Below are 12,761 nucleotides of genomic sequence, written 5' to 3' on the forward strand. Positions count from 1 at the left end.
GAGTCACCAAGGCCATAGATGAGGGAAAGGTTGTTCACGCAGCCTACCTTGACCTCTCCAATGCATTCAACACCATTCCTCACTCAGATATTATAGAAAAACTCACCAGCATGAGCATAAACCCCTACATCACAAGATGGGTTGCCAACTGGCTTACAGACAGAACTCACACTGTAAGAATAGCAGGCTCCAGATCCGACTCTAAACCAGTCACAAGTGGTGCCCCACAAGGCTCGGTCCTGGGACCCCTACTGTTCGGCATATACTTTTCAGAAGTGCAGGCAAACACAGGAGGACTATGGCTAACCAAGTTTGCCGATGACTGCAAACCGGGAACCATAGTTGACTCTCTGGCTGACATGGACATCCTCCAAAAAGGCCTTACTGAGAAGGACACCTGGTGTCAAAGTCATGGCCTCAAGCTAAATGCCAAAAAAATGCATAATCATTCCATTTGGGAAAAACAAAACACCCACGAATTACCACATAGGTGGCAGCCCCCTTAATGCAGAAGAGGTAATAAGAGATCTGGGGACCCAGGTAAATAGTAATCTCTCCTTTGACAATCATATTGCCAAAGTAGTTAGAAAATCCTTCTATGTGGCCCATATAATTACTAAAGGGTTCACATCTAGAAATAAAGAAGTTATAGTGCCCCGCTACTCATCACTCATCAGACCCATCATAGAGTACAATGCCCCATTTGGGATATACCTCACAAGACACTTCCAACAGTTGGAAAGACCACAAAAGTATCTCACCAAGAGGATTACTGGCCTCAAACATATGTCCTATGCAGACTGACTTGAAAACCTCCGGTTGTACTCAGTGGCATATCGCTTACTCATAGGTGATCTCTGCCTGACTTACAAAGCCATGTCCATCTCAGAATTGCTGGACATGTTCCACCTAAAGAAATCCAAGTCACTGCAAGCCACGCTCTTGTGAGCTAAACCTCGCCACAACAATAAATAGAACATACTGGAGGGATAAATTCCTGTCACAGAGACTCCCCATGCTTTGGAACAAAATTCCTAACTACATTAGGCAGAACCCCTCACTAACACTCTTCAAGAGAAACCTTGATGAGTTGATGAACTTGATGGATAGGGGTTCTCACCTCTCTCTTTTATTGTTAATTCACAGGAAGCAAAGTGGTAACAGAAAATACACCCCTGGGATCACTTCATTGGCTCTGCTTGACAGAGGCTCAGTTAATTAATCAATGGGGCGGCGAAAGCCAACACACTCTGGCTAGGCTTATAAATGCCCTCGGGTAGATAGCCTAGTACCTACCTATGAACCTATGAACCTATAATTAACAAAGTCCATCACTCTTACAAGTCAGTAAAACAAGTTGTAAGGAAACAAAAGGGAAAAAAAACACACAAACTCTTCTGCTCAGTGTCAGGGGAAGATTCATACAGTCTGAAAGGTTAAAACTATTTTTTTTCCTTTTTTGAAAATTGTTTTTTGCTTTATTTAAATAAACTAGTGTGTTCATTATTCTGCACAGAGCCAATTTACCTATCAGAACAGCATAGCATTTGCATTATTTCTTATTCTTTCTGTTATTCTCTCATTTTGCTGAAGGAAGAGAAGGTTGTGGTCTTTGAAGTAAAGAAGCAATGCACGGCTAGTGATAAGACCTTGCAATTAATCATCAGCAATGATGCGCTTTATATCATTACTGGGTACTTACTAGATTAGCTGATCTGAATAAGTAATTACAGTCAGTGCAGTTCTGGGGGATTCTATCCCATGCTGACTTTACCATGCACTTAATATTTTGTTTACATGCCTGTGGTTTATGTGTGGGTTTACTGGATGTCTCTCCTTCTTCAACACGTTGTAAGTTTTGGCATTGATAAATAGAAATATTATTCTGACACAAGTGTGTCTGAACATGAGCAGGTAATTGGATAATTGCAATGATAATATATTAAGTGTTTATGGTGAATGGAAATCCCACAGAAAGTGCACAAGTTCCTTAAATTTTTAAACAAAAATCTGCAACTCTTAAGTCTGGTTTAAAAAAATGCTTCTGTTTTTAGCTCCTTTTAGACTCAATTATGATTTATTTAAGTATACATACACACAAATAAATATGCAGGAAAAACATCTGTATATACATTTCCTTAGACAGGACCACAGTTGTCATGCATTTACCTGATAGAATTAGACATTCCCAAAATTCAAAACACAACATAATATCCTAGCATCATATTTCTGTAGCAGTAATATTAGTTTACAAAACTGTCAGAAATAGAACAACTTTACATGACAGAGAAGTACTTCAGATGCCTTCAGTTAAAGTGGATAACAGGGTGTTACATAACAGATTTTATGTCAGTAGTGTTGCTCTATGTATTTACCGACACATGCTATATTCTAGACAGGGGTTCTCACCTCTCTCTTTAATTGTTAATTCACTGGAAGCAAAGCGATAAAAGTATATGCATAATCTTCTGGTATATTGCCATGTAGATAAATTAATTGTGTCAAAAGATGTTAATCCATGTTGCCTCTGCATTTTTTCTGCTTCATTTGTTTTATGGCTATATTTAAAAATGTTTGACGAATCTGCATTCTCATTAACAGTAAAACTGTCACATCAAGCCAGTTAACTTCTGTTTTATGCAATTTACATTTTAAGCATGCCTGCTGTGAATTAACTTACATATGTTGTAAGCTATCATTACAGGCAAAGAAAACACCATAAACTATATTAAAGCTATATATCTCAGAATGTAATATTATGACTAAAATATGCGGGAGTTTCTTTTTCTGCATGCTAACTTGTTCCAGTTTTGCTCATTTAAGATCTTATGAGAATCGTAAAGGGAGAAACACCAAAGAAGTATTTATGTTATGACAGTTCTATGAACTGGTAGCCTTGCATTCTGATGCTGGGAAAATTACTTGAATGCTAAGCCATTTTTGTAATTTACAAAACATTTTACATAATTATGTATAAAGGTTCAGTGCAGATCACCTACCTGGCCAGCAAATGAGGTTTGGAACAGACCCTTTGTCCTGGGTCATCTTCAATGGGGTGCTAGATATATAGGTTAGCAGGAATTAAAAGGATAAGGGTAGAATAGGGTTAATTGGGAGAGAGAAATGAGGTAAGGACAGGGAGGGGATTAGAGGGTTTTGGCAAGTGTAGTTGAGGTAGGAGTCACATTTTGGTGTGAGGGCTGTTCAGGGAAGTGGAGGGCCAGGAGTATTGGACAATAGCTTGGTACAGATTTTCACAGAATATTCAGACTTCAGCTCACATTGGCTTTCTTGGTAGTATTTTGCTTTCTGGCCATGCCAATGCAAATGGGGATTTATTAAGGTAAAAGGGTCTCCTGGGCTATATCTTTTCTTGGTAGTGGTAGGAAGTTGTGACAGAAACTGGATATTTTCACGGGCTTTCTTGGGGAAATGATTGTCATTGATCTGGATAGCACATGATGTAACATTTTGGGAGATAGTGTTTGTTAGTCAGTTATTGTTCAGTACTTGAATTCCACAGTTTGCTGCTGGGTCACAAGCATATGATTTGAACAAAGGAGCAGTTCAAGGTATATATTATCAAGGGCTATAACTTTGGTAGTTTGTTGGGGGGAAGCAGCTGCTGGTCTTAATGAATCTGCTTCTGTACTGGAAATGACTAGCAGTGTTATTGCATACATAAATTTAAATTAGAATTGGGAGAGCCATGATCTATGGATTAAATGATGGTGTGAGATGCACACTGGAGGTGTGGGAAAGGGTGCTGTTGATTTAGCTTTTATGCAGTAATGTAATGCAGCAGAACATGGCACAGCTTAGGTATGAGATAGCTCATTAGGCAATGTTTTCTGCATGCAACCACATGCAGGGCTACTTGTATGAATCACTGAAGATGACAAGCCAGGGAGGTCAATCATACTTCTCAACTGTACAGGTTTTCGCAGAATGTATAGATTTATGTCTCCTATTTTGGTTTGTTTTTCAAAATTGTCAATTTTGGGAAATTACTGGCAAATCATTAGAGATTAAAGTTGGAAAATGACTAACAGTTGAGTTTTCAGCTTTATACCCTTCAGCAAATTCATCCTAATGCAAAACCTTTTCTGTCACCTTTCTAAGTTTGTAGAAGTGATATTTTTTAAACTTGTCCCTATTTTGTTTCGGCCAAATTCACAGGCTGTCCTGGCTAATTTAATTGATTGACTTCTGATGGTCAGTTTGGTTATTCATGTTCAGGAAGGTGTATGCCTATAACATCTTTGGTAGGTCTGTCCAGGTCATTGCTGGATGCTACGGTGGTAGGTTTAATATAACAGTGAATGCAAATCCCAAGGAAGAGAGACCTCCGTTGAATTTACGCAGCTTTAATAACCACAATAAAAACGTTAAAACACACTGTACATTAACGCTCTTCCAAAAATACATGCGTTTTCGTCCTATAAACTGGACTTCATCAGATGTTATTTCTAATTAAACAAGTCACTTTTATACTTCCATAAAAAGCCAAAAACCAATGAAAAACATTAATTAATTTTGAATGCACAAATCAACATACATCTTTGGGCCCATTAATATTTATAAGTATAATTTCCTTTCATGTTGTTACCTTATAATAAATAAATATAAATTAATATAAATTATTACATACTCAAATAGCATTTCTTAAATAATTATAAAACCTTTTAAAATAAATATATATATTCTGTAATTTCATATAAAAAGGGCTTAAAATAAGTCACATAAGAAAAACTTCATATTATAAGGAACAAAATTTTTAGTAACAGAACAGCACCACCTAGAGATGAAATTCTATATTGCACTTAAATTCATAGCTTAGCTGCCTTTAATTTCAATAGGGGTAATATAGACACATGTTCATTTAAGCCTGGGGACTTACTTGCTTCCAGTGTTCTAATACCACTTTTAATATGCTCTGCAACAAAAAAGTGGAATTTACTTTCTTTACATACCTTTGAATGCTTAAAGAGAGCATTTGTTTCTTTCTCTTTTACTATATCATAGGTATGTTCATAAACTCTTCTTTTTAAAGTTCTTTCTGTCTTACCTATATAAAAGGACCCACACTTTTCACAGGTGGCAAGATACACTAAGCCCTTGGAATCACAATTCTACAAAAATCCATCTATCTCTACTTTCTACATATATTTTCTCCTTATTAGCAATGTAATCACATTGATTACACTTCCCACATTTATATGTACCTCTCCTTTTGGTACCATTAACTCTATTAATCTTATTATAATCAATCTTCTTGTGTTCCAAAAATTCCTTAATATTATTAGAATTTCTGTATACCACATTGGGTATACTCATAGGTAATCCCTCTAGGTCAGTAAATGCCATAATTCTTTCCCACTCCTTATGAAAAATTGCCCTAGTATTATAATTTAAGGCATTATATTCTAAAATATCCATTGGTATTAGTGTCTTTCATTCCTACTACCTGGTTCACATTATTTTCCTTTATTCCTAAAATAGGTTTGAATTTATCTGATCTACCTCTTTCCACTTCTAACCTAATGTTTGCAACAAAATCCTTAGCATATAAAACATCCTTTCCAAAAATCACATTCCAAGATAAAATCATTTTTACTATATTTTTCTTGCAATGTGCTGGATGTGCACTTTATAATGTAGGAATGAATTACAATAAGTTGGTTTCCTATATACTTTAGTTGCAAAAGAATCATTACATTTATATATTTCTATATCCAGATATTGTAGACTAGATTCGGAAACTTTTTAAGTGAATCTAAGGAAATCTGTGGTCTCATTAATATATTTTATAAAACTATCCAAAATTACTATATCATCCAGGAACCTCCTATAAAGGTTCCAGCAAGAATTAAAACTAGAATTAAGGACATGTGTTTCCTCCCAGTTAGCCAAGACTAGGTTTGCAAATGTAGGTGCACAGGCTGCCCCCATAGCAACACCTTGGATTTGTTGGAAAAATTCCCCATTAAATAATAAAAAATTATTTTTAAGAACCATATCCATTAAGCCTGTGCATACTACCTTTTCTTTGTGAATTAACATTCTATCTTGAAACACTTCTTCCTCAAACATTTTCATACCTTCAGAACAGGGGATGGATGAGAAAAGATCCACAATATCTATTGTCACAAATAATAAGTCTTCAGTATACAGTTCCGAATTAACTACCCCTAAAAGGTCCCATGAATCTTTTAAAATAGCTGTCTTGTTAGTCCATATATGCTTAGTTTTACTATCTATAAATTTAGCTAATGGTAATGTTTTTGAGACATCTGCTGATACAATAGGTCTCAGTGGCAGGTCTATCACATTTTTATGCACCTTAGGGATGCCATAAATTACTGGTATCTTGGGTTTGTCCACCCTAAGATAAGTTAGTATACTTCCATCTATAATTCCCTCATTAAACATACCCTCTAATTCCATCTCAATTCTTTTATAGGCTACATTAATTTCATTTTTAGATACTACAGTATATTTATTTTCATCTCTAAGAATTTGATTCATTTTAGCTTCATATATAATAGTATCCATTATAATAGCCCCCCCCCACCATTATCTGGTTTCATTATTCTCACATTAAAATTATCTTTTAATTCATTTAAAAACTTGTATTCTCCTTTATTAAGATTCATATTACATATACCTTCCTAATTTCACTTTCCATAACACTTTCTAAATTTTTAAGTTGAGGATGAATGGGGGGTTAAATGTCGATTTTTTCACCAACATTTGATTAGAACCCACTTTATTATGCTTATCATTCTTAGAAAATACTAAATTCAAGTTAATTTTCCTTAAAAATAATTTTAAATCAATTTACCTGAGGAATAAATTTAAAACCTTTAAAAACTTTAAAAAGAAGAGTTTATGAACATACCTACTATATAGTAAAAGAGAAAGAAACAAATCAAGGTATGTAAAAAAAGTAAATTCCACTTTTTTGTTGTAGAGCATATTAAAAGTGGTATTAGAGGGGGCCCCTGGGAAGATACTATAGGTTATAGGAAATTCTGGTGGGTAGTGACACTGGAAGCAAGTAAGTCCCCAGGCTTAAATGAACATGTGTCTATATTACCCCTATTGAAATTAAAGGCAGCTAAGCTATGAATTTAAGTGCAATATAGAATTTCATCTCTAGGTGGTGCTGTTCTGTTACTAAAAATTTTGTTCCTTTATAATATGAAGTTTCTCTTATGTGACTTATTTTAAGCCCTTTTTATATGAAATTACAGAATATATATATTTATTTTAAAAGGTTTTATAATTATTTAAGAAATGCTATTTGAGTATGTAATAATTTATATTAATTTATATTTATTTATTATAAGGTAACAACATGAAAGGAAATTATACTTATAAATATTAATGAGCCCAAAGATGTATGTTGATTTGTGCATTCAAAATTAATTAATGTTTTTCATTGTTTTTTTGGCTTTTTATGGAAGTATAAAAGTGACTTGTTTAATTAGAAATAACATCTGATGAAGTCCAGTGGATAGGACAAAAATGCGTGTATTTTTGGAAGAGCGTTAATGTACAGTGTGTTTTAACGTTTTTATTGTGGTTATTAAAGCTGAGTAAATTCAACGGAGGTCTCTCTTCCTTGGGATTTGCACTCCCAGCTGAGTTCTTGTTTTTTTTGTTGGAGAGCTTTCTGCACATTTCGTTGTTTTTGGTTTCATTTGCGGTTCACATGGAGAGTGGATCTCCGTCCTTGAAGGGGCATGATGAGCTTGGCCAGTCCAGGAAATTGGTCGGACAATTGACTGAATTGATAGACTTGCTGACACCCTTGTGTAAATCCTTGACGGGGACGAAATCTCAGGCGTCCCATACTACAGGAAGCGGAAATGGTGAGCCGATATTTCAGAAGAGCAAGAGAAAGAGGGAGCTTATTGGTGATGGTACCAACGCCAGCGACCTTTCGGAACCGAATGGTGGATCTTTCAACCCTGTAGCTACACCAAGAGTGCTTTTAGTGGGTATCTCAGAGGATATCAGAATAGAAGGTGTCGACACTAATATACAGAATTTGGGTCGTGACAATACAGATACTGTCCCTTCATTTAGAACCATTGAAACAAATGCTTGGTTAAACAAAAGCTTTTGCTTTAAACTGGACAATTTTAACCTGAAAGAGTTTAAGAATGGAGACTCTTTCAACAAAATGGTGGACAATATGTCTAAATGTATGTTTAAATATAGAACGCTATTAATTGAGAACGCTTATCTAATTGAATGCATTAGAAGGAACATTGTTCCTAAAGGATTAAGAATTTATAAATTTCCTAACAATGTTCAACTGGGCTCTGTTTTTCACAAGGAATTGCTGGAAGTTTTTAATAAAAGTGGTATAGATATTTTAAAATGAATTATTAAAGAAAATAATAGGATTTTAACAGTTTTGCTAAAAGATATTGATGAATTAGAGGAACTTATTAAAGAGGATTTATTTTTTGGTATTATTGAGGAGAGAGAGAAATACTATAAGATAAGGGATGAAATAGATGACAAATGCAAAGGGTTAATTAACAGGAAAATGGAAAAACTTAAACGTGATATACAAGACTATGAAAATAATATACGCTACCCAAAACCCCCCATATATACATATGCATATAATAATAATAATTATAATAATAAAAATAAGAATAATAAAAGAACTTATATACAGGGACAGGATGTGGAGCCTGACCTAACAGGAGAAGGATGGAAGAAGTATGATTATGATAGGGATTTCCCCCTACTAGATAGGGAATATAGGTATTCGACGTTTCATAGGCCCCAGAATGGAAATTTACCTATGAGAGGGGGGAGAAGGGGGAAGGGGAGATATTAAATGGATGTACCCCCGACCCAGAGTCCAAAATAAGTGATAACATGAGGAAGGATGTATTAATATTTTAAATGGTTTTACTATCTATAATTATAGTAATGTTTTACTTGAAAAAGAACATTTTAGCTTATTAGGAAAAGGTTTTAAATTTATTCCTCAGGTAAAAGGAGATTTGACGTCCACACTCCTTGATTTAAAATTATTTTTAAGGAAAATTAACTTGAATTTAGTATTTTCTAAGAATGATAAGCATAATAAAGTGGGTTCTAATCAAATGTTGGTGAAAAAATCGACATTTAACCCCCCCATTCATCCTCAACTTAAACATTTAGAAAGTGTTATGAAAAGTGAAATTAGGAAGGTATATAGAAGAACTAGATGTAATATGAATCTTAATAAAGGAGAATACAAGATTTTAAATGAATTAAAAGATAATTTTAATGTGAGAATAATGAAACCAGATAAGGGTGGGGGGGCTATTATAATGGATACTATTATATATGAAGGTAAAATGAATCAAATTCTTCGAGATGAAAATAAATATACTGTAGTATCTAAAAATGAAATTAATGTAGCCTATAAAAGAATTGACATGGAATTAGAGGCTATGTTTAATGAGGGAATTATAGATGGAAGTATACTAACTTATCTTAGGGTGGACAAACCCAAGATACCAGTAATTTATGGCATCCCTAAGGTGCATAAAAATGTGATAGACCCGCCACTGAGACCTATTGTATCAGCAGATGTCTCAAAAACATTACCATTAGCTAAATTTATAGATAGTAAAACTAAGCATATATGGACTAACAAGACAGCTATTTTAAAAGATTCATGGGACCTTTTAAGGGTAGTTAATTCGGAACTGTATACTGAAGACTTATTATTTGTGACAATAGATATTGTGGATCTTTTCTCATCCATCCCCTGTTCTGAAGGTATGAAAATGTTTGAGGAGGAAGTGTTTCAAGATAGAATGTTAATTCACAAAGAAAAGGTAGTATGCACAGGCTTAATGGATATGGTTCTTAAAAATAATTTTTTATTATTTAATGGGGAATTTTTCCAACAAACCCAAGGCGTTGCTATGGGGGCAGCCTGTGCACCTACATTTGCAAACCTAGTCTTGGCTAACTGGGAGGAAACACATGTCCTTAATTCTAGTTTTAATTCTTGCTGGAACCTTTATAGGAGGTTCCTGGATGATATAGTAATTTTTTGGATAGGGGGGAGTGAGAAGTTAGAGGATTTTATAAAATATATTAATGAGACCACAGATTTCCTTAGATTCACTTACAAAGTTTCCGAATCTAGTCTACAATATCTGGATATAGAAATATATAAATGTAATGATTCTTTTGCAACTAAAGTATATAGGAAACCAACTTATTGTAATTCATTCCTACATTATAAAGTGCACATCCAGCACATTGCAAGAAAAATATAGTAAAAGGTCAATTTGTGAGGGGGTCACGAATGACAAGTAATTCGAATGATTTTATCTTGGAATGTGATTTTTTGGAAAGGATGTTTTTGGAAAGGGGATATGCTAAGGATTTTGTTGCAAACATTACGTTAGAAGTGGAAAGAGGTAGATCAGATAAATTCAAACCTATTTTAGGAATAAATGAAAATAATGTGAACCAGGTAGTAGGAATGAAAGACACTAATACCAATGGAGAGTATCAATACGCCCTTATTTTAGAATATAATGCCTTAAATTATAATACTAGGGCAATTTTTCATAAGGAGTGGGAAAGAATTATGGCATTTACTGACCTAGAGGGATTACCTATGAGTATACCCAAGGTGGTATACAGAAATTCTAATAATATTAAGGAATTTTTGGAACACAAGAAGATTGATTATAATAAGATTAATAGAGTTAATGGTACCAAAAGGAGAGGTACATATAAATGTGGGAAGTGTAATCAATGTGATTACATTGCTAATAAGGAGAAAATATATGTAGAAAGTAGAGATAGATGGATTTTTAGCAAAGGATTGTATAATTGTGATTCCAAGGGCTTAGTGTATCTTGCCACCTGTGAAAAGTGTGGGTCCTTTTATATAGGTAAGACAGAAAGAACTTTAAAAAAAAAAGTTTATGAACATACCTACGATATAGTAAAAGAGAAAGAAACAAACGCTCTCTTTAAGCATTCGAAGGTATGTAAAGAAAGTAAATTCCACTTTTTTGTTGTAGAGCATATTAAAAGTGGTATTAGAGGGGGCCCCTGGGAAGATACTATAGGTTATAGGGAATTATGGTGGCAAGTGACACTGGAAGCAAGTAAGTCCCCAGGCTTAAATGAACATGTGTCTATATTACCCCTATTGAAATTAAAGGCAGCTAAGCTATGAATTTAAGTGCAATATAGAATTTCATCTCTAGGTGGTGCTGTTCTGTTACTAAAAGTTTTGTTCCTTTATAATATGAAGTTTCTCTTATGTGACTTATTTTAAGCCCTTTTTATATGAAATTACAGAATATATATATTTATTTTAAAAGGTTTTATAATTATTTAAGAAATGCTATTTGAGTATATAATAATTTATATTAATTTATATTTATTTATTATAAGGTAACAACATGAAAGGAAATTATACTTATAAATATTAATGAGCCCAAAGATGTATGTTGATTTGTGCATTCAAAATTAATTAATGTTTTTCATTGGTTTTTGGCTTTTTATGGAAGTATAAAAGTGACTTGTTTAATTAGAAATAACATCTGATGAAGTCCAGTGGATAGGACGAAAACGCATGTATTTTTGGAAGAGCGTTAATGTACAGTGTGTTTTAACATTTTTATTGTTGTTATTAAAGCTGAGTAAATTCAACGGGGGTCTCTCTTCCTAGGGATTTGCACTCCCAGCTGAGTTTTTGGTTTTTTTGTTGGAGAGCTTTCCGCACATTTCGTGGTTGTTTTTAATATAACAGTGCTGCATTCCAGATCATTGCAGTACAAGCAGCTTTGGGGTGAAGCTCCTACAATGGCTTTTTATTGGAGATGGGGGGGTTGCGGGCCATTGTAGTGGCTGTGCAGTTGAACAGGCTTGCCCCAGTGGCACTTAAGGGTGGCTTCAGGAATCTTTGGATGTGTATGCTGAGAATTTACAATTTTCTGTTCTTTTGTAGGTGGGGAACAGCAGAGTGGACATCAGTCGGTGATCAGAGGGAAGTGGGTTTGAAGGTCCAGGTACTGGTGGCTGTCTACATTTATAGAATGGTGCATATAGGTGTCCAAGTGGGGGAGCGCAAAGTAAGCAACAATTATGGGCCTGTAGGAAGTTGTTAAAGGTAATTGGTCCTGATGAGCTGGATGTTCTGGCTGATGGACTTGTATGCAATGGGTTAGGGGTTTTGAGAAATAGCTGAAAGTTATCCCTGACAGGCCATTTGTTCTACCTTTGTGTTTTCTTGGTCTAAATGAATAATATGGTTTGGAAACTGGTTATTGCTACATTTTTGGAGGAGTTTTTAGGATAAAAGAGGTGAAATTCATGAGCAAGGTGGCACCTAGCAGTGGCTACTGTGAAGGAGTTAATGTGCACAGATATTATTTCGTCTTTTATTTTGCAGATGGGAAGCGCAGAGGGTCATCAGTTGATGGAGTGTATAAGCACTCTTGAAGGTGATGGTGGCTAAGCCTACTTCGGTAAGTACTTAACTTGACATGTCAGATTTGTGGCAGGGTGCTGAAAGGTGATTCAAGGTAAATTATAGGCATGGTGAAGCAGGATTGGCGGTGTTCAAGGGGAGTTGGGGTGGCTATAAAGGATGGAATTATTGTAATGTGACTTTGGAGCATGTTTTGGGGCATGAGAGTGGGGTTTTATGTTCTGGGGATATAGGATTGGACGATGGGTTCAGCTGAGAACTTTGATGCTTTGACAGT

The sequence above is a fragment of the Protopterus annectens genome, chromosome 7.part0 (genome assembly GCF_019279795.1).
Source record: "Protopterus annectens isolate FY-2018-M chromosome 7.part0, PAN1.0, whole genome shotgun sequence".
Lineage (NCBI taxonomy): Eukaryota > Metazoa > Chordata > Ceratodontiformes > Protopteridae > Protopterus > Protopterus annectens.